Genomic DNA, 22,081 nt, shown 5'->3' with positions numbered 1-22,081 from the left:
CGTTTAGTTATAAGATGATTAAATTCTGGAGATCTACTGTACAGCATGGTGACTGTAGTTAATAATACTGTATTATATACTTGAGAGTTGATGAGAGAATAGATCTTAAAACTTCTTACTATATACATACAATAAAAAAGGTAACTGTGTGGGAGCCTGGGTGGCTTAGTCGTAAAGCATCTGACTTCAGCTCAGGTCATGATCTCATGGTTTGTGAGTTGAGTCCCACATCCGGTGAGCTCAAGCCCTGCTTAGACTGAGCTCAAGCAGCCCTTTGGGTGAGCTTGTGCCCCACATTGGGTAAAACAAGAGCCCCATTTTGGGGTAAAACATGAGCCCCACTTAGGGTGAGCCCTGCTTCTCTCTCTCTCTCTCTCTCTCTCTCTCTCTCTCTCTCTCTCTCTCCCTCCCTCCCTCTGCCCCTCCTGGGATTCTTTCTCTCTCTCTCTGCCCCTCACTCACTTGTACCCTCCCTCTCTCTGAAAAAAAGATGAAATAACTGTGAGATGATACATGTCATCTAACCTTATTGTGGTAATCCTTTCACAATAGATACATATATTACATTATGTCATATACCTTAAATTTACACAATGTTATATGTCAACTATATCTCCATAATGCCAGGGGGGCGGGGGGAAGATGACTTTAGTGCAGTTTTTAAGATTTATGCCTCCTGTTAAAAATGATTTTGAATCTGGTCTTGAAAAGTCTTAAATACTATTTTGGTCTTCTCTTCTTGAGGCCTGTGTGTGACTTAGATATAAAGGCCACTATAGCTTTATTATGATTGTGGATGTTCTGAATAATCCTAAACAGTATTTTTAAACTATTGATAATTTGGACCAATAATTCTTTATTGAGGGGAGGCATGGGGATGAGAAAGGCTATCCTGGGCAATGTAGCATGTTTCCATTCATCCCTGACCCATTGGATGCCAGTAGCCATCCATCTGCTAGTTTTTACCACCAGAAATGTATTCAGTCATTGTCAGTGTCTTTGGAATGGGTGGTGGTGGTGGTGACAAATCGTCTCCCACTGAGAACCATGGTACTGAAAGATATTCTAGTCAGGGACGTCTGAGTGGCTCATTCAGTCAAGCATCCACCTCCTGATTTTGACTCAGCTCATGATCTTAGAGTTTGTGAGTTTGAGCCCCACAGCTCTGTAGGGCTCTGTACTGAAGCATTGGAGCCTGCTTAGAATTTTCTCTCTCCCTGTCTGTCCCTTCCTCCCTCCTTCCCTCTCGCGCTCTCTCTCTCTCTCTCTCTCTCTCAAAATAAACTTAAAAAAAAAGAAAGATTAAGATCCAAAACATAATTAAATAAAGGATATTCTTCTCAGAAAAACTGGGCTGAGGGGCGCCTGGGTGGCTCAGTCGGTTGAGCATCTGACTTCAGCTCAGGTCATGATCTAGCAGTTGAGGAGTTTGAGCCCCAAGCAGGGCTCTGTGCTGCCAGCTCAGAGCCTGGAGACTGCTTCTGATTCTGTGTCTCCCTCTTTCTCTGCCCCTCCCCCGCTCATGCTCTGTGTTGCTCTGTCTCAAAAATAAAAATAAACATTAAAAAAAAAATAAGAAGAAAAGAAAAACTGGCCTGAGAATCAAAAGTAAAAGTCCCTTTTCTCTGTTAGAGGTCAGCTCAAAATTGACCTTCTCTCACAAGACTGTTTGCTATACTCTAAACTCATTGTTCCTTCATTCTCTATTTAGCATTTTTTACAACTTTGATTACAATTATGTACACACTTCTCAGGTTTTTATTGTCGTTGTTTAAGTATGTATATATTATTTATCCTAATGCCCTCTGACTTTGTGGAGGTCTGGGACTATTACAAGTTCATTTATTTAATTTCATAAAGCAGGTAGGCACTGAAACAAGTCTTTTATTTAACTAACAAAAGCTAGTGTAAAATATCCACAAAAGATCTGAGTTCACCTTATCAAGTGTGAAATTATAAGTCAGGAGGCAAAATACTATCCTGTAAGAATCCCTTCATTTTTTCTCCTTTAACTGTGGAAGCTGATTATTTTTATTAGACTGTTCTAATTTCTTTACACTCCAATCAAGTGAGCTTTAGAAAAGTTTAATATTAGAACAGTCCACCTATGCTATTTCAATAGAGAAAAATAGATGTGTGGGTGTTGCTTTAAATTCAGGCACAATAGATTGTGTCTGAGTGAGTAGAGGTTATTGGTTTTTAACCTGGTCTTAATTTGGGAAGTTAAATTATACAGCTCTGAAAATAGGAGTAGGTAATGGAAAGACAAGCACACTTAAAATGTGAAAGGAGTTGGATATGATTCTTCCCTGTTCTGCCCTGGGAAGTCCCTCTGAAGTCACAGGGAGGTCCCTGAACCCAGCTGGGACAGGAGCAGCTTCGAGACTTCCATGGAGACATCCACTTGGATGGCTGTAAAGTGGGGCCAGTGAACTCATTCCTAATAACCAGTCAACTCCTTTTAGTTCATTTTCCAGGGCAAGATTAGATCATGTTGGAAACCTCACCAAATAACCTTATAAAAAGAGATGAACTCACTCCCAATTTTCATCAGGTTTTGAAGCAAAACCATAAAAACCACTATCCCACCTCGGGCTACTGGAAACAAATTTGCATTTCATTCTCAGGAACAGAAATATCTCTAGGCAAATATTTCAGTGAGAGGAGTGCCTGTGTTTCTTGCCTTCTCAAGAAACCACCTTGTCAGGCACTTGATCTGGAGACTGATGTAGCCCATTCCCATGCAGGCTGGATGAGGTTTAAAAGCAATTTGGGGGATTTTTGTTCCCAGCTTTGAGGAGTCAGAGCTCTTCAAACTCTTTGTTCCAATAAGAATTGATATAATTTGATTACATTGCAGCCAGTTCTTCAGTTAGTCTATATGCTTTTTCTTTAAGAGATAATAGTAACTTTTCCAATGGAAACTTCTTGTAAATGTAGCACTTCCTTGATTTACTAGGCAATTGTGTCACATAATGAAGGCACTTGTTTGCAAAGTGTCATGAGGAGAACCAGTGAGTCTGAAGGGCAAAGATCAGATGGCTAGACATCCAGAGGCTTTTATTCATGTTAACACTATTTTATTGGCACTTAATTTACATTCAGTAAAATGCATACATCTTCAGCATACAGTTTGATGAATTTTGACCCGTATATATCCTTGTGGCCCAGATCATAAGGGACATTTCCGTCAGCATTCTTTCTGATCACTGTGTCCCCCCTTCCCTCCAAAGTCAACCAGTATTCTGAATTTTTATCACCATTGTGATGAGTTTTGTTTTCTTCTTAAACTTCATACAAGTGGAATAATACACTATATACTCTTTTTTATCTGGCTTCTTCTGTTCAGCAGAATATTTGTGAGATTAATCTATGCCATTGCTGTATTTATCGTTTATCATTTATTGCTGAGTTGTATTTCATTGCATGAATATATCACAATTAGTTGATCCATTTTCCTGTTGTTAGACATTTTTTTTCTTCAGTTTGGGGCTTTTCTGAATAGTACTGCTGTGAGCATTCATGTATGTACAAGTCAGTTTGTGGAATATATGTACTCATTTCTCTAGGGTCATTGTCTAAGAGTGCAATAACTTGGTCACAGAGTAAGTGTATATTTAGCTTTATTAGAAGCTGCCAAACATTTTTCCAAAGCGATTGTTACTATTTTACATTCTTGAACCAGGAGTGCATGAATTCTGGTTGCTTCATATCCTCACCAATACTCGGTATTATCTATTTTTTTGATAGACATACAGAGTGATTTAGTAAATCTCCATTGCCCATTCATTCTACTGTAGACATTCCTAAACACCTGCCATTAAATTCATGTTTTACAAATTATAACAAACTAGCTGCTGCACTAGTAAGTTTCCTGATAAAAAATATTCCCAAATCAGTGTTCATTGATACCAAGGTTCCTGTTGTTAAATTAAAAGATGATCTATCTTGGGGCACCTGGGTGGCTCGGTCGGTTAAGCATCTGACTCTTGGTTTTGGCCTAGGTCATGATCTCATGGTTTGTGAGCTTGAGCCCCACACTGTCAGCACAGAGCCTGCTTGGGCTTCTCTGTCTCCCTCTCTCTCCCCCCACCCCTCCCACCAACCCCCAGTTGTAGTCTCTACCTCTCTCAAATTAAGTAAATAAACATAAAAAAAAGATAATGTATCTTTAATTCAGAATATATCACATGCTATACCGGTACTTGTTTCAAATGATACTTATTTCAAATTGTAATTCTGTACGGTGAAAATAACAATCACCTTCTTTAATGATTTATTTTTTTACCTTTAATTTTGAAATAGTTTTAGTCTTATGTAAAACTTGAAGACTTTGAAAAAAAAAATCCTATATCCCCTCAATCTCATTCGCCAAATTTTAGTATTTTATCACATTTGTCTTACCATTTTATTTACCTATGTACATGCATATTAATGTTTTCTGAATAATTTGAGAGTAATACATGATACCCATTTAGTCCTAAATATTTATTTCCTAAAACTAGGATATTCTTTTACACAACTACACTGCAGTTAGGAAACTAAAGAAATGATCATTAATATAATAGTAATCTCTAATATACAGACTGTATTAAGGTTTTGCCAGTGTTTTTTTAATGATTTTTTTAAATTGCAAAATAAGAGAGTTTTCCTTATCCAGGATCCCATCTTGGCTAACTTGTTGCAATAACTGGCCCTGTGTCTTTCTTTTCTTTTAATCTGGAACAATTCTGCTATCTTTCTTTTATCATGTTGGCATTTTTGAGGAGTGTGAACCATTGCTTTTGTCTGTGAATTTGGATTTGTCTAATGCTTCTCTAAAGTTAAATTTATGTTATGATTTGTGGAAAAAAATGCCACAGATGGGATACTGTGTCCTTCTCAGTGTATCATGTTAGGAAGCCAATGTGCATATTTTTCCAAATATTGGTGATAACTTTGATCATTTGTTTAAGGTCATGACTGCCAACTTTCTCCATACTAAAGGTATTCTTTCCCCTCTGTAGTTAAATGTCTTGAGGGGAAACACTTGAGACCATATAAATATCCTGTTGTTCATCACCCAATAGATTTAGCACCCAGTGATGATATTTTCATGAGATTACTATTACTAAGTTGATTGCTACATGCTGAATCACTATATCTTTCATATATTCCACCCTTGTTACTTGGTATTCTATTCTAAGGAAAGGCTTTTTCTTCCCCTCCATTTATTTGTTTATTATTCATTTTCATATGAACTCATAGATTCTTACTTTATACTGTGGCTTATGATTTTCATTTTCATTACTTCTTTTAATGGTCAAACTAGCCTAAATCCATTGATGATTTTATTCTTGATACCATTGTGAAATCATATGCTTTACATTAAATTGTTGTCATTAGATGCTGTGTAACTGAGCCAGTTTAGATGAATGAAAAATCAATACATAATAAAGACATAGATAACTTAAGTAGATTGTATGTAAATATTTTATTCTATTAAAATCTGTTAGGCAGAGTAATGGCAACCCATAGATGTCAGTGCCCTAATATCCTAAGTATGGGGATATGTTAACATTGCATGGCAACAGGGATTTTGCAGATGGAATTAAATTTGCTAATCAGCTGACCCCCCAAAAAATTATCTTGGATTGTTTGGGTGGATGAATGTAATCTGATGGGCCTTTTAAAACAGAAGAGGAGAAGGGGGCAGAGTCAGAGAGAGATGAGACATGAGAAGTAATCAACTTGCCATTGCTACCTCAGAATATGAAAGGGGCTACAAGCCAAGGAATACAAGTGGCCTCTAAGAAACAGCTCTCAGTTGACAGCCAGGAAGTAAATGGGAATCTCAGACCCAAAACCTCCAGACAGATTTCTGCCAGCAAGCAAGGAAACATACTCTCCCCCGACAGCCTCCAGAAAGGATTGTAACCCTGATTTTAGCCTGGTGAGGTCATGTCAGACTTCTCACCTACAGAACCATAAAATTATATATGTATATATGTGTGTGTGTGTGTGTGTGTGTATATATCTATCTATCTATATATCTATATCTATATCTATATCTATATATCTATATTTGTTTTATTATATATATATATATGTGTTTTATTATATATATATTTGTTTTATTATATGTATTTGTTTTATTATATATATTTGTTTAAAGCCACTAAGTTTGTGATAGTTTCTTATCACAGCAATAGAAAACTAACACATAGACTCTATATATGTATATGAGCTATGGTCCCATCTTTACACAATTAGCTATATATTCTCACTCTTTCTCATTGTTTCACTTTGTTTGTCATTCTCTCCATCTATCTCCTGTTTCAGTCCCTTTCTACTTACTGTATCTTGATTTTTCCCTCTCTCTTTTCTCGTGTATGTGTGTGTGTGTGTGTGTGCGTGTGCATGCATGCGCACTGCTTAAAGGGGCTAAAGAGTAAAACATAAACTCTTACTGTAGAAACCAAGAAGATAGTAACACGGTAGGAGAAAGCCAATAAACACAAATTAGCAGCAGCCAATCTTTGAAAGCTGCACTCCTAACCTTTCTGTTTTTTAGCAATGTGTTTTTGCTGCTTCCTTAGGGGAATCACCTAAAATGATTTTGACTTGAGTATTACATAAAATATCTCCAAAGAGTTGTTTTGCCAAGCCACACATAACATGCTAATATTTTTCTCAAAAGATTTTAACATAGCAGTCAGTCTTCTTAAAAAATAGCATGTTTCCCCCTATAACTTGGCTTCATCACTGAAGCTTGTGGTAAACAAAATTAAGTAGTCTGTAACAGATTTGAATACTTAATGGTATTCTGGACACAAGCCAATACTTCTTCTAGGTGAGATTGGTTGGTTGGGCAGGTATCTCTAACTTTGTGTAATTACCATATTCTGGAGAAGCTGTGGTCAAATTATATTTTCATAAATAAAACCATGTTTTAGAGTGATGAGTGGAGTTTGCTGTATGAAGAAATCTTATGGTGAATTGTTTGTGAACCATCAGTTCATAATGTTGGTATGTGTGTGTGTGTGTGTGGGGGGGGGTTTCCAGGTAGTTTCACTGTACAAGCATAGTTCAGGGATGTTGCAGGTTCACTTCCAGACCACCACAATAAAGCAAATATTGAAATAAAGTAAGTCAGATGAAGCTTTTGGTTTCTCCATGCATATAAAAATTATGTTTACACTGTTGTGTTTCTATACACTAATAATGAAATAGCAAAAAGGGAAATTAAGAAAACAATTCCATTTACAGTTGCACCAAAAATAATAAAATATCTAGGAGTAAACAACCAAGGAGGTGAAAGACCTGTAATCTGAAAACTGTAAAACATTGATGAAAGAAATGAAGATGACACAAACAAATGGAAAGATATTCCATGCTCATGGATTGGGAGAACAAATATTGTTAAAATGTCCGTACTACTCAAAGCAATCTACAGATTTAATGCAATTCCTATCAAAATATCAACAGTATTTTTCACAGAACTAGAACAAAGAATCCTAAAATTTGTATGGAACCACGAAAGACCCTGAATCACCAAAAAAATCTTGAAAAAGAAGAATAAAGCTGGAGGTATCACAATTCCAGATTTCAAAACATACTAGAAAGCTGTAGTAATCAAAACAGAATGGTAATGGCACAACAGTAGATAAATATATCAATAGAACAGGATAGAAAGCCCAGAAATAAACTACCCCATTATATATTCAATTAGTCTTTCACAAAGGAGGCAAGAATATACAATTCAATCTTTTTAAAAAATGGTGCTAGGAAACCTGGAGAGCTACATGCAAAAGAATGAAACTAGACCACTGTCTTACACTGTACCTAAAAATAAACTCAAAATGGATTAAAAATCTAAATATGAGACATGAAACAAAAAAAAATCCTAGAAGAGAGCATAGGTAGTAACTTCTCTGACATCGGCCATGTATGTCTCCTGATACAACAGAAACAAAGGCAAAAATAAATTGTTGAGACTACATCAAAATAAAAAGCTTCTTGGGTCACCTGGTGGCTCAATCAGTTAAGCATCTGACTCCTGATTTTGGCTCAGGTCATGATCTCATGGTTCATGAATTCAAGCCATGCATTGAACCACTGTCAGCACAGAACCTTCTTGGGTTCATTCACTCCTCTCTTTCTCTCTCTCTCACTCTCTCACTCTCTCACTCTCTCTGCCCCTCCCCCACTCACCTAGTATGTACATGTTCTCTCTCTCTCAAAAATAAATAAACATTAAAAAATAAATAAAAATCTTCTCCACAGCAAAAGAAACAGTCAACAAAACTACAAAACAACCTACTGTATAGGAGAAGATATTTGCAAATGACATATCCAATAAGGGGTTAGTTTCCAAAATATATAAAGAACTTCTGCAACTCAACACCAAAAAAACAAATAATCCGATGAAAAATGGGCAGAAGACATGAACAGACCTTTCTCCAAAGAACTACAGCTTGCCAAAAAACACATGAAAAGATGCTCAACATCACTCATCAGCAGGGAAGTGCAAATCAAAACCACAATGAGATAGCACCTCACACTTGTCAGAATGGCTAAAATCAAAACACAAGAAACAGCAAGTTTTGACGAAGATGTGGAAAAAAGGGAATCCTTATGTACTGTTGGTGGGAATGCAAACTGGTGCAGCCACTGTGGAAAACAGTATGGAGGTTTCTCAAAAAATTAAAAATAGAATTACCATATGATCCAGTAATTCCATTACTGGCTATTTACCCATAGAATGCAAAAACACTAATTCAAACAATGGATACACTCTGATGTTTATTGCAGCATTATTTAGAATAGTCAAATTATGGAAGCAAACCAAGTGTTCATCAGTAGATGAATGAATGGATAAAGGAGATGTGGGTATGTTTATATGCAATGGAATGCTACTCAGCCATGAAAAAGAATGAAATCTTGCTATTTACAACAACATGGATGGATCTAGAGGGTATAAGGCTAAGTGAAGTAAGTCAGTCATAGAAAAACAAATTATAGTATTTCAGTCATATGTGGAATTTAAGAAACAAAATGAACAAAGAAAAAGAAAAACCAAAAAAATAGACTCTTAACTATAGAGAACAAATTGATGGTTACCAGAGGGAAAGTAGATGGAGGGAATGGGTGAAATAGGTGGAGGGGATTAAGAATACACTTACTGCGATGATTACTGAATAATGTACAGAGTTGTTGAATCAGTATATTGAATACCTGAAACTAATATAACACTGTATGTTAATTATACTGGAATTAAAGTTTTTTTAAAAATTATGTTTATACTCTACTGTAGTCTTTTTTTTTCTTTTTAGATAGTGCATGTGAGCAGGGGAGAAGGACAGAGGGAGAGAGAGAAAGAATCTTAAGCAGGTTCCACACTCAGCATGGAGCCTGACATGGGGCTCAGTCCCATGACCCTAGGATTATGACCTAAGATGAAATCAAGAGTCCAATGCCCAACCAACTGAGCCAAACTATACTATAGTCTTTTAAGTGTTCAATACCATCATGTCTAAAAAAACAAGAACAAAAACAAAAAACAGCAACAACAAAAAAACAATGTACATACCTAAATTTAAAAATACTTTATTGCTAAAAAATGCCACCATCATCTGAGTTTTCAGTGAGTTCTGCCTAATTTTTTTACTAGTGGAGGTTTTAGCTGCTGATTCATCAGGATGGTAATTGCTGAAGTTTTGAGTGGCTGTGGCAACTTTTAATTTTTTTTTAACTTTTATTTATTTATTTTTGAGACAGAGAGAGACAGAGCATGAACGGGGGAGGGTCAGAGAGAGGGAGACACAGAATCTGAAACAGGCTCCAGGCTCTGAGCTGTCAGCACAGAGCCTGACGCAGGGCTCGAACTCACGGACCACGAGATCATGACCTGAGCAGAAGTCGGCTGCTTAACCGACTGAGCCACCCAGGCGCCCCTGTGGCAACCTTTAAAAATAAGACAAAAGTAAGTTTACCACATTGATTGAGTGTTCCTTTCATGAACAATTTCTCTGTTGTATGTGATGCTGTTTGATAGAATTTTACCCACAGTAGAACTTCTTTCAGAATTGGAGTCAATCCTCTTAAGCCCTGCCACCGCTGTATCCAGTAAGGTTATGTAATATTGCAAAATTTTTGTTGTCATTACAGTAGTCTACACGGCATCTTCACCAGGAGTAATTTCCATCTTGAGAAACCCCTTTCTTTGCTTATCCATAGAAACAATTCCTCATCCTTTCAAGGTTTATCATGAGATTGCAACAATTCAGTCACATCTTCAGGCTCCACTTCCAATTCTAGTTCTCTTGTTTCCACCACATCTGCAGATACTTCCTCCACTGAAGTCTTGAATCCCTCAAAGTCCTCCATAAGGGTTGGAATCAATTTCTTCTAAACTCCTGTTCGTTTTGATGTTTTTACATCCTCCCATGAATCACAAATTTTCTTGATGCCATCTAGAATGATTTTTTTTTTTCCAGAAGGTTTTTAATTTACGTTGCCCAGATCCATCAGAGGAATCAGTATCTATGGTGGCAGCAGTAACCTTATGAAATGTATTTTTTAAATACAACTTGAAAGTTGAAATGACTCCTTGATCCATGGGCTGCTGAATGGATGTTGCATTAACAGGCATGAGACAAAACAAAACATTAATCTCATTGTACCTCTCCACCAGAACTCTTAGGTGACCATGTGCATTGTCAGTGAGCAGTAATAGTTTGAAAAGAGTTGGTTTTTTTTTTTCTTTTTTTTTTTCTGAGCAATAGGTTTCAACAGTGGGCTTAAAATATTAGTAAACCAAGTTATAAGCAGATGTGCTGTCATCCAGGTGGTGTTCCATTTATAGAGCATAGGCAGAGAGATGTAGCATAATTCTTAAGGGCCCTAGAATTTTCAGAATGGTAAATGAGCACTGGCTTCAACTTGAAGTCACCATTTGTGAAGACACTATAGTAGTCCCAGAGGATAGGTCCATGTAGCAAGGAAATGAGGTCCCTTGCCAATAGGCAGTGAGTTGAAATCTCTAGTCAACTGCCATGAGTGAGCCATCTTGGAAGCATATTTTCTTTCCAGTCTCAGTCAAGCCTTTAGATGATTGCAACCTCATGAGAGATCCTGAGCCACCAGTGACCCAACTAAACTGTTCCCAGATTCCCAGCCCTTAGAAACTATGTGAGATAATAAGTATTTGTTGTTATCAGCTGTTAAATTTTGGAGCTATTTGTTACATAGTGATAAATTTTACACTTTATATAAATGGAACCATATTGTATGGGTCCTTTTGCATCTGGCTTCCTTCACACAATATTATGTTTCTGATATTCTTCCAAGTTGTTTTGTGAAGTAATGGTTTCATGATTTCCCACTGCCATATGGTATTTTGTTGTATAAATATAATGCAACTATTGCTACTCTATTATTGATGGGCATTTGTATTGTTTTCCTTCTGAGTTTTCCATGGATATAATTTTTTGCTCATTTCTATACTGACTTTTTGTATTTCTCTATGGTACATACCTATGAGTGGAATTGCTGGGCCATAAATTATACATTTGGTATGTATAAATTCAGATTGTTTTCTGAGGTGGTTATATCAATCTGTACTTTTATATATTTCCTTGATGATTAATGAGGTTGAACATTTTAATATTTTGATCATTTGGATATCCTCTTTTTTGAAAGTGATCAGTGTTTTTCTTATAGACTGGCAGGAATCCCTCCTACATCTCATATAAAGTCCTTTGTCAGTTACATGTAGTGTATGCATCTTTTTTCATTCTGTGGCTTTTGTATTCATGATCTGTGTCTTCTAATGAGCAGGAGTTTATAATTTTATTTAAAAAATTTTTTTTCAACATTTTTAATTTATTTTTGGGACAGAGAGAGACAGAGCATGAACGGGGGAGGGGCAGAGAGAGAGGGAGACACAGAATCGGAAACAGGCTCCAGGCTCCAAGCCATCAGCCTAGAACCTGACGCGGGGCTCGAACTCACGGACCGCGAGATCGTGACCTGGCTGAAGTCGGACGCTTAACCGACTGCGCCACCCAGGCACCCCAGGAGTTTATAATTTTAATGTAGCCTAAATGGTTCTAGGTTTTCTCTCTTTGGTTAGTGATTGTTGCATCTCCTTTAAGACATTTTAATCTACTTCAAGATCACAAGGATGTTTTCTTTTAAAAGTACTTTACAGTTCATATTTAGTTATAAAATCTATCTGGCATTAATTTGTTAAATAGTGTGGAATAGTAGTCAAAATTTGTTTTCTTCTGGGATTCCTGGGTGGCTCAGTCTATTAAGCATCCGACTCTTGATTTTGGCTCAGGTCATGATCTCCATGTCATAAGATTGAGTCCTGTGTCAGGCTCTTTGCTGAGCATGGAGTCTGCTTAAGATTCTCTCTATCCTTCTGCCCTTCTCCCCTCTCTCTCTCTCACACACACTCTCTCTCAAAATAAATAAATAAATAAATAAATAAATAAATAAATAAATATTAAAAAAATTAATTTCTCTGTATAAATATGCAGTTAATCCAATAACACTAATTGAAAAAGACTATCATTTTCCCACTACTTTGCCTTTGTCTTAAGTGTCCATATACATATGCATGGATGTCTTTTTTGATTTCTTTGTGCTGTTACATTAGTTTGTTTGTATATTGTTGTGCCACTACCACTCTATATTGTATATTGTAGCTTCATAATATCCTTAAATCTAGTAGTAAAAGGATTTCAAATTTGTTCTTCATCTATACTGTGTTACATATTCTTGAACTTTTGCATTTCAGTATACATTTTAGAATGTTTCTTAATATACACACATACACACCTATGCAAATACATGCAATTTAAAGGGATTTTGATGAAGATAGTATTAAATCTGTAGAATAATTTGAATGGTCTAATATATTAAGTATGGTGTATTTCTCCATTTATGGTATTCTTCTCAATATTTTTTTCAATGTTTCAGGGCTGCTTATTTCTAGTTAGCTTTATTCTAATTTACTTGATTTTAAAGCTAAACTTCTTTTTATCAATTTGTTGCTGAAAAATTGAAAACACTTCATTTTTATAAATTGATCTATACCTGGAAGTCATGATAAATTTACTTAATAATAATAATGTGTAGTGTCTAAATAAAGACAAGATTATTTCTTTCTCCAACCTTTTACTTACTTTCTTGTTTGGTTTACTGGAATGTAGGACCTCTACCTCAATGTTCAATAGAAATGGGGATGTTAACTTCTTTTTCTGTTCCCAGTCTTAATAGAAATCTTTTAATATTTCACCATTAGGTATATACAAGTATATGCTTGCTATAAGATTTTGTATCATCTCTTAAAATGATCACATTTTCTCCTTATTTTGTTAATATATTTCATTGATAGATGCTGACTGGTAAACCCTATATTCACAGAATAAAGCCAACTTGACTATAGTGTATCTTCTGAATTTGGATCACTGAATATGAGCTTGTAATATTTTGTCTACATTTTTGAACCCGTGCTTAGAGAAATTGGCTTATAGTTTTCCTTTCTTCTAATTGTCCTTAGTGGGTTTTATTATCAAAATTATGCTGGCCTCAGAAAACTGGTTAGGAAATAGCTGTCTTTGCTTATTCTCTTAACAAGTTTGTCTAAAATTGGACTTATTTCTTCCTTAAATATTTATAAAATTTTCTGGTAAAAGTATCTGACTCTGGAGTTTCTATGTGGGAAGGTTGTCTAAAATACAAATTTAAGTAATTTAACAGACACAGTATTATTTAGATTTTTAATTTCTCTTTAGGTATTTTTGTATGTTGTATTTTTCTAGGGACTATTAACATTTCTTAAAAAATTTTAAATGTATTCAAATAATACTTTAAATGATATAGAATCTAGAGATAAATGCTTTGTGTTTCTGATGTTGGCAATTTGTGCATTTTCTCATAATTCTTATCAGAAGTTTATTAGCCTTTGCAAAGACACAATTTTTTCTTTTTTTTCTATTATACAATTGTTTTCATATATATATATATAAAATATATATACATATATTATATATATTTGCATATATATAATATACATGTATATGTATATTATATGTATACATATATTATATATATTTGCATATATATAATATACATGTATATATTATATATATATATATATATATATATATATATATATAGAATTTATTGTCAAATTGGTTTCCATACAACACCCAGCGCTCATCCCAACAGGTGCCCTCCTCACTGCCCATCACCCACTTTCCCCTCTCCCTGCTCCCCCCCTCCTCCGCCCATCAATCCTCAGTTTGTTCTCAGTATTTAAGAGTCTCTTATGGTTTGTCTCCTTCCCTCTCTGTAACTTTTTATTTTTCCCCTTCCCCTCCCCCATGGTCTTCTGTTAAGTTTCTTGGGATCAACATATGAGTGAAAACATATGGTATCTGTCTTTCTCTGCCTGACTTATTTCACTTAGCATAATACCCTCCAGTTCCATCCACGTTGCTACAAATGGCCAGATTTCATTCTTCCTCATTGCCAAGTAGTATTCCATTGTGTATATAAACCACATCTTCTTTATCCATTTGTCAGTTTATGGACATTTAGGCTCTTTCCATAATTTGGCTATTGTTGAAACTGCTGCTATAAATATTGGGGTACAAGTGGCCCTATACATCAGCACTCCTGTATCCCATGGGTAAATTCCTGGAAGTGCTATTTTTGGGTTGTAGGGTAGATCTATTTTTAATTTTTTGAGGAACCTCCATACTGTTTTCCAGAGTGGCTGCACCAGTTTGCATTCCCACCAACAGTGCAAGAGGGTTCCTGTTTCTCCACATCCTCTCCAGCATCTATAGTCTCCTGATTTGTTCACTTTAGCTACTCTGACCGGTGTGAGGTGGTATCTCAGTGTGGTTTTTATTTGTATTTCTCTGTTGAGGAAGGACATTGAGCATCTTTTCATGTGTCTGTTGGCCATCTGGATGTCTTCTTTGGAAAAGCATCTATTCATGTCTTCTGACTATGTCTTCACTGGTTTATTTGTTTCTCGGGTGTGGAGTTTGGTGAGTTCTTTATAGATTTTGGATACTAGCCCTTTACCTGATATGTCATTTGCAAATATTTTTTCCCATTCCGTCGGTAGCCTTTTAGTTTTGTTGTTTCCTTTGCGGTGCAGAGGCTTTTTATCTTGATGAGGTCCCAATAGTTCATTTTTGCTTTTAATTCCCTTGCCTTTGGAGATGTTGAGTAAGAAATTGGTGTGGCTGAGGTCAGAGAGGTTTTTTTCTGCTTTCTCCTCTAGGGTTTTGATGGTTTCCTGTCTCACACTCAGGTCCTTTATCCATTTTGAGTTTATTTTTGTGAATGGTGTAAGAAAGTGGTCTAGTTTCATTCTTCTGCATGTTGGCATCCAGTTCTCTCAGCACCATTTGTTAAAGAGACTATCTTTTTTCAATTGGATATTCTTTCCTACTTTGTCAAAGATTAGTTGGTCATACATTTGTAGGTCTAATTCTGGTGTCTCTATTCTATTCCATTGGTCTATGTGTCTGTTTTTTGTGCCAATACCATACTGTCTTGATGATTACAGCTTTGTAGGAGAGGCTAAAGTCTGGGACTGTGATGCCTCCCGCTTTGGGTTTCTTCTTCAGTATTACTTTGGCTATTCAGGGTCTTTTGTGGTTCCATACAAATTTTAGGGTTGCTTGTTCTAGCTTCAAGAAGAATGCTGGTGCATATACATTGTTTTCTATTTAATTAAATTCAACTTTTGTATTTATTTCATAAATTCTATTTTTCTTTTTGTCTAATTTGCTATTGTTTTTAACTTTTTGAGATGCAAGCTGAGATCATTCTCAAATATGTTCCTTTTTAAAATAAATGCTAAAGTGTATAAATTTACCTCTGAACAGGACATCAACCTATCATTTTTATGTCTTTTTTTCCATATATTTCATTTTAAGGTATTTTCTGATTTCCTTTTTGATTTTGTCTTTGACCCATGGAGTTATTTATATAGAAGTCTATTAATTGATTTCCCAGTATTTGAACACCTTACATCGTTCTTGTTTTTCGTTGATTTCAGACAATACCATTTTGGTCACAGAATAATACTGGTGTTATTTTAACCCATGAAATTTGTTAAGAATTTGTTTATGATGGGGCGCCTGGGTGGCTCAGTCGGTTAAGCGTCCGACTTCAGCTCAGGTCACGATCTCGCGGTCCGTGGGTTCGAGCCCCACATCAGGCTCCAGGCTGATGGTTCAGAGCCTGGAGCTTTCTTCCGATTCTGTGTCTCCCTCTCTCTCTGCCCCTCCCCCGTTCATGCTGTGTCTCTCTCTGTCTCAAAAATAAATAAACGTTAAAAAAAAATTAAAAAAAAAGAATTTGTTTATGAGCCAATATTGCTGTGTGTATTTCTAAGAAATAAGCAAAGGAAAAAGTATGATTTTCAAACTTTGAGGGCAATGCTCTCTATATGCCAGTTAGATTAAGTTTGTTAATCATGTTGCTTATTCTACGTTCTTGTAATTTTTGTCTGCTTTTTCCATCAGTTACTAAGAGAAGTATGTTGAAATCTCTCACCATGAGTTTGGTTTTGTCTGTTTCTCCTTTTAGTTCTTTTTTATACTGTATGTATTTTCAGGCAATGTAATTAGATCTATGCACATAGACAATTGTTTTAATTTCCTTAAGGATCAAACTCTTAACATATGAAACACTCCTCTTCATCTTCAGCACCTCTTTTTACTTAAAGTCTAATTTGTTCCTTAGTGTAGTAATGCCACATTTCTTTTAATTACGTTTTTCCCGATGCATATTTTTCCTTACATTTTCTCATAGGCTGCCTTTATTGTTACACTTCAGGTGTGCTTCTTGTGAGCTATGTATTGTATGGTTTCATTGCTGTTTTTAACCAGGCTGATCATTATGTTTGGATTATTTAATCCAATTATATTGAGTGAATTATTTATCTGTTTGGTTTATATCTACCATCTTATTACTTACCATGTATTTGTCTCCCCTGTTTTATAGTTTGTAATCTTTTTTCTCTGCTTTTTTTGTCTTCTTTGGATGAATCAATTTATTTTTCTTAATTTTTGTTCACCTTTTTACCATGTTAGGTATATACTGTTGAGATAACAATATGCATTTTTGATTTATTATCAAAATTATCTACTTATTATTTATTAGAATGTATTCCTTTACCACTTACCAAGTATGCAAAGACCTTATAACTTATTTAATAATTTATTATTAAATTATCTATTTATTATTTATTAGAATGTATTCCTTTACCACTTACCAAGTATGCAAAGACCTTATAACATTGAACTCCAGTTACTTCTTTCCCACTTCTTTGGTATTTTTAAAAATATTTTAATTATATATGTATTTTGAACCCCCAAAGATAATCTTTCTTGGAGCACCTGGGTGGCTCAGTCAGTTAACTTCAGCTCAGGGCATGATCTCACAGTTCCTGAGTTTGAGCCCCGCCTCAGATGAGCTCCAGCCCTGCTTCAGATGAGCCCTTCTTCTCTTTCTCCCTCTCTCTCTGCCCCTTGCTCACTTGCACCCTGTCTCTCAAAAAAAAAAAAAAAAGATAAATATCCTTTTTATCTCTATAATCAATATTCATTTATCCTTACCCACACATTCACCTTTTCCCTTGCTTTTTAAGTGTTCCATTGATCTCCATATTTCCATTTAGGATCATTGTTCTCCAAAACAACTCCTTTTAACAGTAGTGTTAATACTTAGTACAGATATGTTGATGGCAAATAATCTCTGGCCTTGAAATGCTTTAATTTGACTTCTTTTTAAAGAAGACTTACAGAATTCTAGTTTAGTGGTTATTTTCTTTTGGCACTCAGAAATTGTCATTGTTTTATGTTAATTCATTAATATATCTGACTCATTTTAGTTTTCTCTTTGTCCTTGGTTTTACACCAATTTTAATATGATATACTATGCTAATGTTATCCTCCTTGGGGCCCTTATCTCTTCTTGAACCTTGGCTTGATATCTTTCATTCTTTTGGAAAACTCTTAGTCATTATATATTCATGTGTTGCTTCTTGATTATTTTTCTCCCTCTCTCTTTTTGGGACTTCAATTATATGAATTAGTAATTCTTCAGTTAGTAAGCCCTATATGTCTATTATACTCTTTTGCATAGTCTTATTCTTTTTCTCTGTGCTTCAGTCTGGGTATTTTTTATAGCCAGTCTTTCATAATTTTATATGATTATTTGTTAATTGCATCTATTGGATTGAATTTTTTATGTTAGTGTGTTCTTCAGTTCTAGAATTTCCATTTAGTTTTTGTTAGCTCATGAATGCCTGTGTTAATACTTCATTTTGTATTACATTTTCTTAAAAATATTAATAACTTCAATACCTAGGACTCTTATGGGTTTTTCCTAATATTTGTATTTTCTCTTTGTTTCTAATTATTTGGATTTGTCCTAAAGTGTGAAAAATAATTCTTGTCTTATGGTATACAAAATCATTTAGGAATCTATGTATGAAAAAAATACAGACATAAATGGAGGTGATGTTAATTTTCTCCAGATGGGATTTACATTTGCCTCTGGCAATCAGTTTGGATAGATGTGGTTAAACTTAATCCCAGCTGAGATTGGGTGGAGTTGGCCTGCGCTTAATCTTTGTTAATGGCTTGTGTTTTTATAATCTGGATTAACTACTAGGTTTTAACCCTTCTGGGCCTCACCTGAGAGTCTGTGGCAGATGTCAGGTTTCTTCCTTGTTGGTAGGACCTGAATGCTAAATTGTTACACCTAATCTTGCCAGATTGCCTAAAGCACTGATTGGCTTCTTAATTAAGAAGGTTTGCCACCATTTCCTCTTGGCTCTCTGACTCCTGGCTTCTTTCTGCTTGGAATTATAGTCTGGCTCAGAGACAAGGTCCTAGATAATAATGTGATCATTAAGTCTAGATGACAGTCTCCTCCTAATTTCCAGAAAGCTTCTCTCTCCTGCATTCACCATTTATGGTCCTCAAACTCATCCCTCCTCCATATATCCTCTGAGACCTCACTTCATTGAGTTTAGGATTTTGCAAAAAGACAAATAGAGCTTTCACTGTTTCCTACTACATGTCTCAATAAAGTATTCTACCATCTTATTTGTAAGCATTTGATTGGGGCATATTTTAGAAAGCTATAACATGTGTTGGCATACCACATTTGATTAAACCATGTAGTAAATCACATTTGTTACTATTTCTGTTACAGACTTGGCACCAAGCCCTTGATCTCGAGAATAACACTGAATAATCTACTTCTATAAGCATGGAGTCCAGTTCTAACATTTAGATTTCAAGGCCTTTTTACACTTGATCTTAGCCAAAAGGCCGAGAAGCAATAGATTTCAAAGCCTTTTTTAAAAAGTTTAATTTTCTGAGATTGAATAGAAGCCTTTGGCATTACATTTAAATGCTCTAGGTTAAAATTAATATTTAAACTATTTAGGAAAAGGAGCACCTGGGTGGCTGAGTCGGTTGAGCATCTGACTTCGGCTCAGGTCATGATCTCATAGTTTGCGAGTTCAAGCGCCGCATCAGGCTCTGTGCTGACAGCATGGAGCCTGGAGCCTGCTTCAGATTCTGTCCCTCTCTCCCTCTCTCTCCTCTTCTCTGCTCATGCTCTCTCTCTGTCTGTCTCAAAAATAAATAAACATTAAAAAATTTTTAAACAATTTAGGGAAAGTATGCAGAAGACTTTTGTTCTCTTAGCAAGGATAGCCAGACTCCACTACTACACTGTAAGATAGGTTCCTGAGTGCAAAAGGAGTTAGAGTATTATGAGTCTGAGGGAAGAGCTTACACAAGCACCTAGGAGTGGGTCAGAACTTGTGTCTGTGTCAAGCCACACAGGCTGGAGTCCCAAGTGCAAAAGGGAGAGAGAAGCCAGAGGCATGATTGGGTCAAAAGACCTTCCTTGTATATCAGGTTTTAACAGAAGACAGAACAAGTCAAGTCCTACTGGTAGCAAGGGGGCTGGATGATAAGAATGAAACTGACACAGACATTAGTGGGAAATGTGTGTGATTTAAACAAAATGGCAGTGGGATGTCTGGAAGTGGACTAATTCCGCTTCGGACTAATTCTCCTCTCAGAGAAACTCTGAGAGGTAGAATGTATAGGACTCAGTGCTGATTTGACTTGGGTGTATAAGAGGACCCAGGTCTTTAGGACCAGAATGAGCAGCCAGTCTCTAAATATGTATGAACCAGCTGCTTTGCTGACCATGGATATGGGCCCCTTACTGATATTATGTGTGGATGAAGTAGATGCATTGTGATCACTGGGTTGCGGAATATATGTGACTAGTGAGATGTCAGCTATGCAGACAGGCACCCTAATGTCCTGGATCCTGGGAAGTAGGCAAGAGAAGTGTTTTTCCTCCTGACACCACTGCTCTTGCCAGGGAAAAACCAGGAGAGGACTCCCTTCTTTGTTATACAGGAAGTGAGGTCTTCCTGTATTAGATCTTTAGGCAGTGTCTGTTATTGCCCTCTTTTTCTCTGTAATGTAGGCATTTCTATATTGATAGTATTGTTTTGGCATTTAGTTTCTCCGGTGTTATTAGCATATGTCTGTGGGGAAGGCTGGTGCCTCTCCAGCCTAGCTTCAGGAGAGGAGGTGTGGGACCCTGAGGACTGTGTTCTTTTATACCAGAGCATCACTGAACTCTAAGTGAGAATAGCGCTTGAAGCCTGACTAAACTTTGTGCACAAAGATAAGCTTGTAGCAAGGTATAAGACAATCTATATTTTTAGACCTCTGGAAGAATTCACTCTGGACTTTTTTTGAACTTGGAGCCTTAACTTTTAGGAGTGAAATTTGAGACTTTTGAAAACTAAGGACCAGCTGATAAGTTCAGTCTAGGGAAAAGCCAAGTCAAAGGCTGAAAGGAATGAGAGCATTTCTCATAGGTCAAATGGGTAGGTATTGTTGGCCATCCTTCTTTCTTTTCCCTCAGCTTACCAGAGCCAAGTATTTCAGAACTCTTTTGGTCCTCTTCCTCCATTCAAGGAAATTAGATGTGGTATCCAGGTAGGATTGTCAAATAAAGCACAGGATACATAGATAAATTTCAATTTCAGATAAACAACAAATAAATTATATATTTGTCCTAAATATTACATCAGATATACTAAATAATTATTCATTGTGTTGTATGATATTCAAATTTAATCTGCTATCCTGTTTCTTTATCTTTCCTTTGAAATAATTCTAGCTCTACAGGAAGTTGTAAATTTGTACTCACAGAAAATTCCTATGTACACTTCCCTCATTTTCTCCAGTGGTTGCACTTATATTGTTATACTATAATGTCCAAACCAGGAATTTGATACTGGTACAATGTGTTTGTGTGGTTCTCTGTCATTCTATCACATTCAAGGTACAGATCTATTCCATTACCACAAAAATCTTTCTCATGCTATCTCTTTGTCATCATACCCCACCACTCAAGTATATCTAACCTCTGGTAACCACTAATCTGTTTTCCATCTCTTTAATTTTGTCATTTGAAGGATGTTATACAAATGGAATCATATAATATGTGACCTTTTGAAGTTGACTTTTATTTTCATTTAGCATACATAATGCCCTTAAGATTTATCCAAGCTATTGTGTGTATCAAACAACAGAGCTACAAAATATACGAAACACTTATGTTTCAACAATTCATAGAACAACCAGATAGAAAATCAGCAAGGTATAGAAGAATTCAACACTTTCATCAACCAATAGAATCGAATCAATATTTACTGAGTGCTTCATCCAACATCAGCAAACTACACATTCTTTTCAAACACCTGTAGAATATGTACCAAGACAGAACATATCCTGTTCCTTAAAACAATCCTTAACAAATTAAAAAAAATGAAATACTACTAAATATATTTTCTGACCACAGTGGAATCAAACTGGAAATCAGTAACACAAAGATAACAGAAAAATCTCCAAACATTTAGAAATGAAATAACACATTTCCAAATAATCTTTGGGTCAAAGAGGGATTTTCAAGGGAAATAAATTAGGAAAGTGGATGAAAATAAAGC

Source organism: Neofelis nebulosa, chromosome 9 (genome assembly GCF_028018385.1).
Source record: "Neofelis nebulosa isolate mNeoNeb1 chromosome 9, mNeoNeb1.pri, whole genome shotgun sequence".
Classification (NCBI taxonomy): domain Eukaryota; kingdom Metazoa; phylum Chordata; class Mammalia; order Carnivora; family Felidae; genus Neofelis; species Neofelis nebulosa.
The sequence above is the reverse complement of the archived record's forward strand: the minus strand, read 5'-3'. Positions refer to the sequence as shown.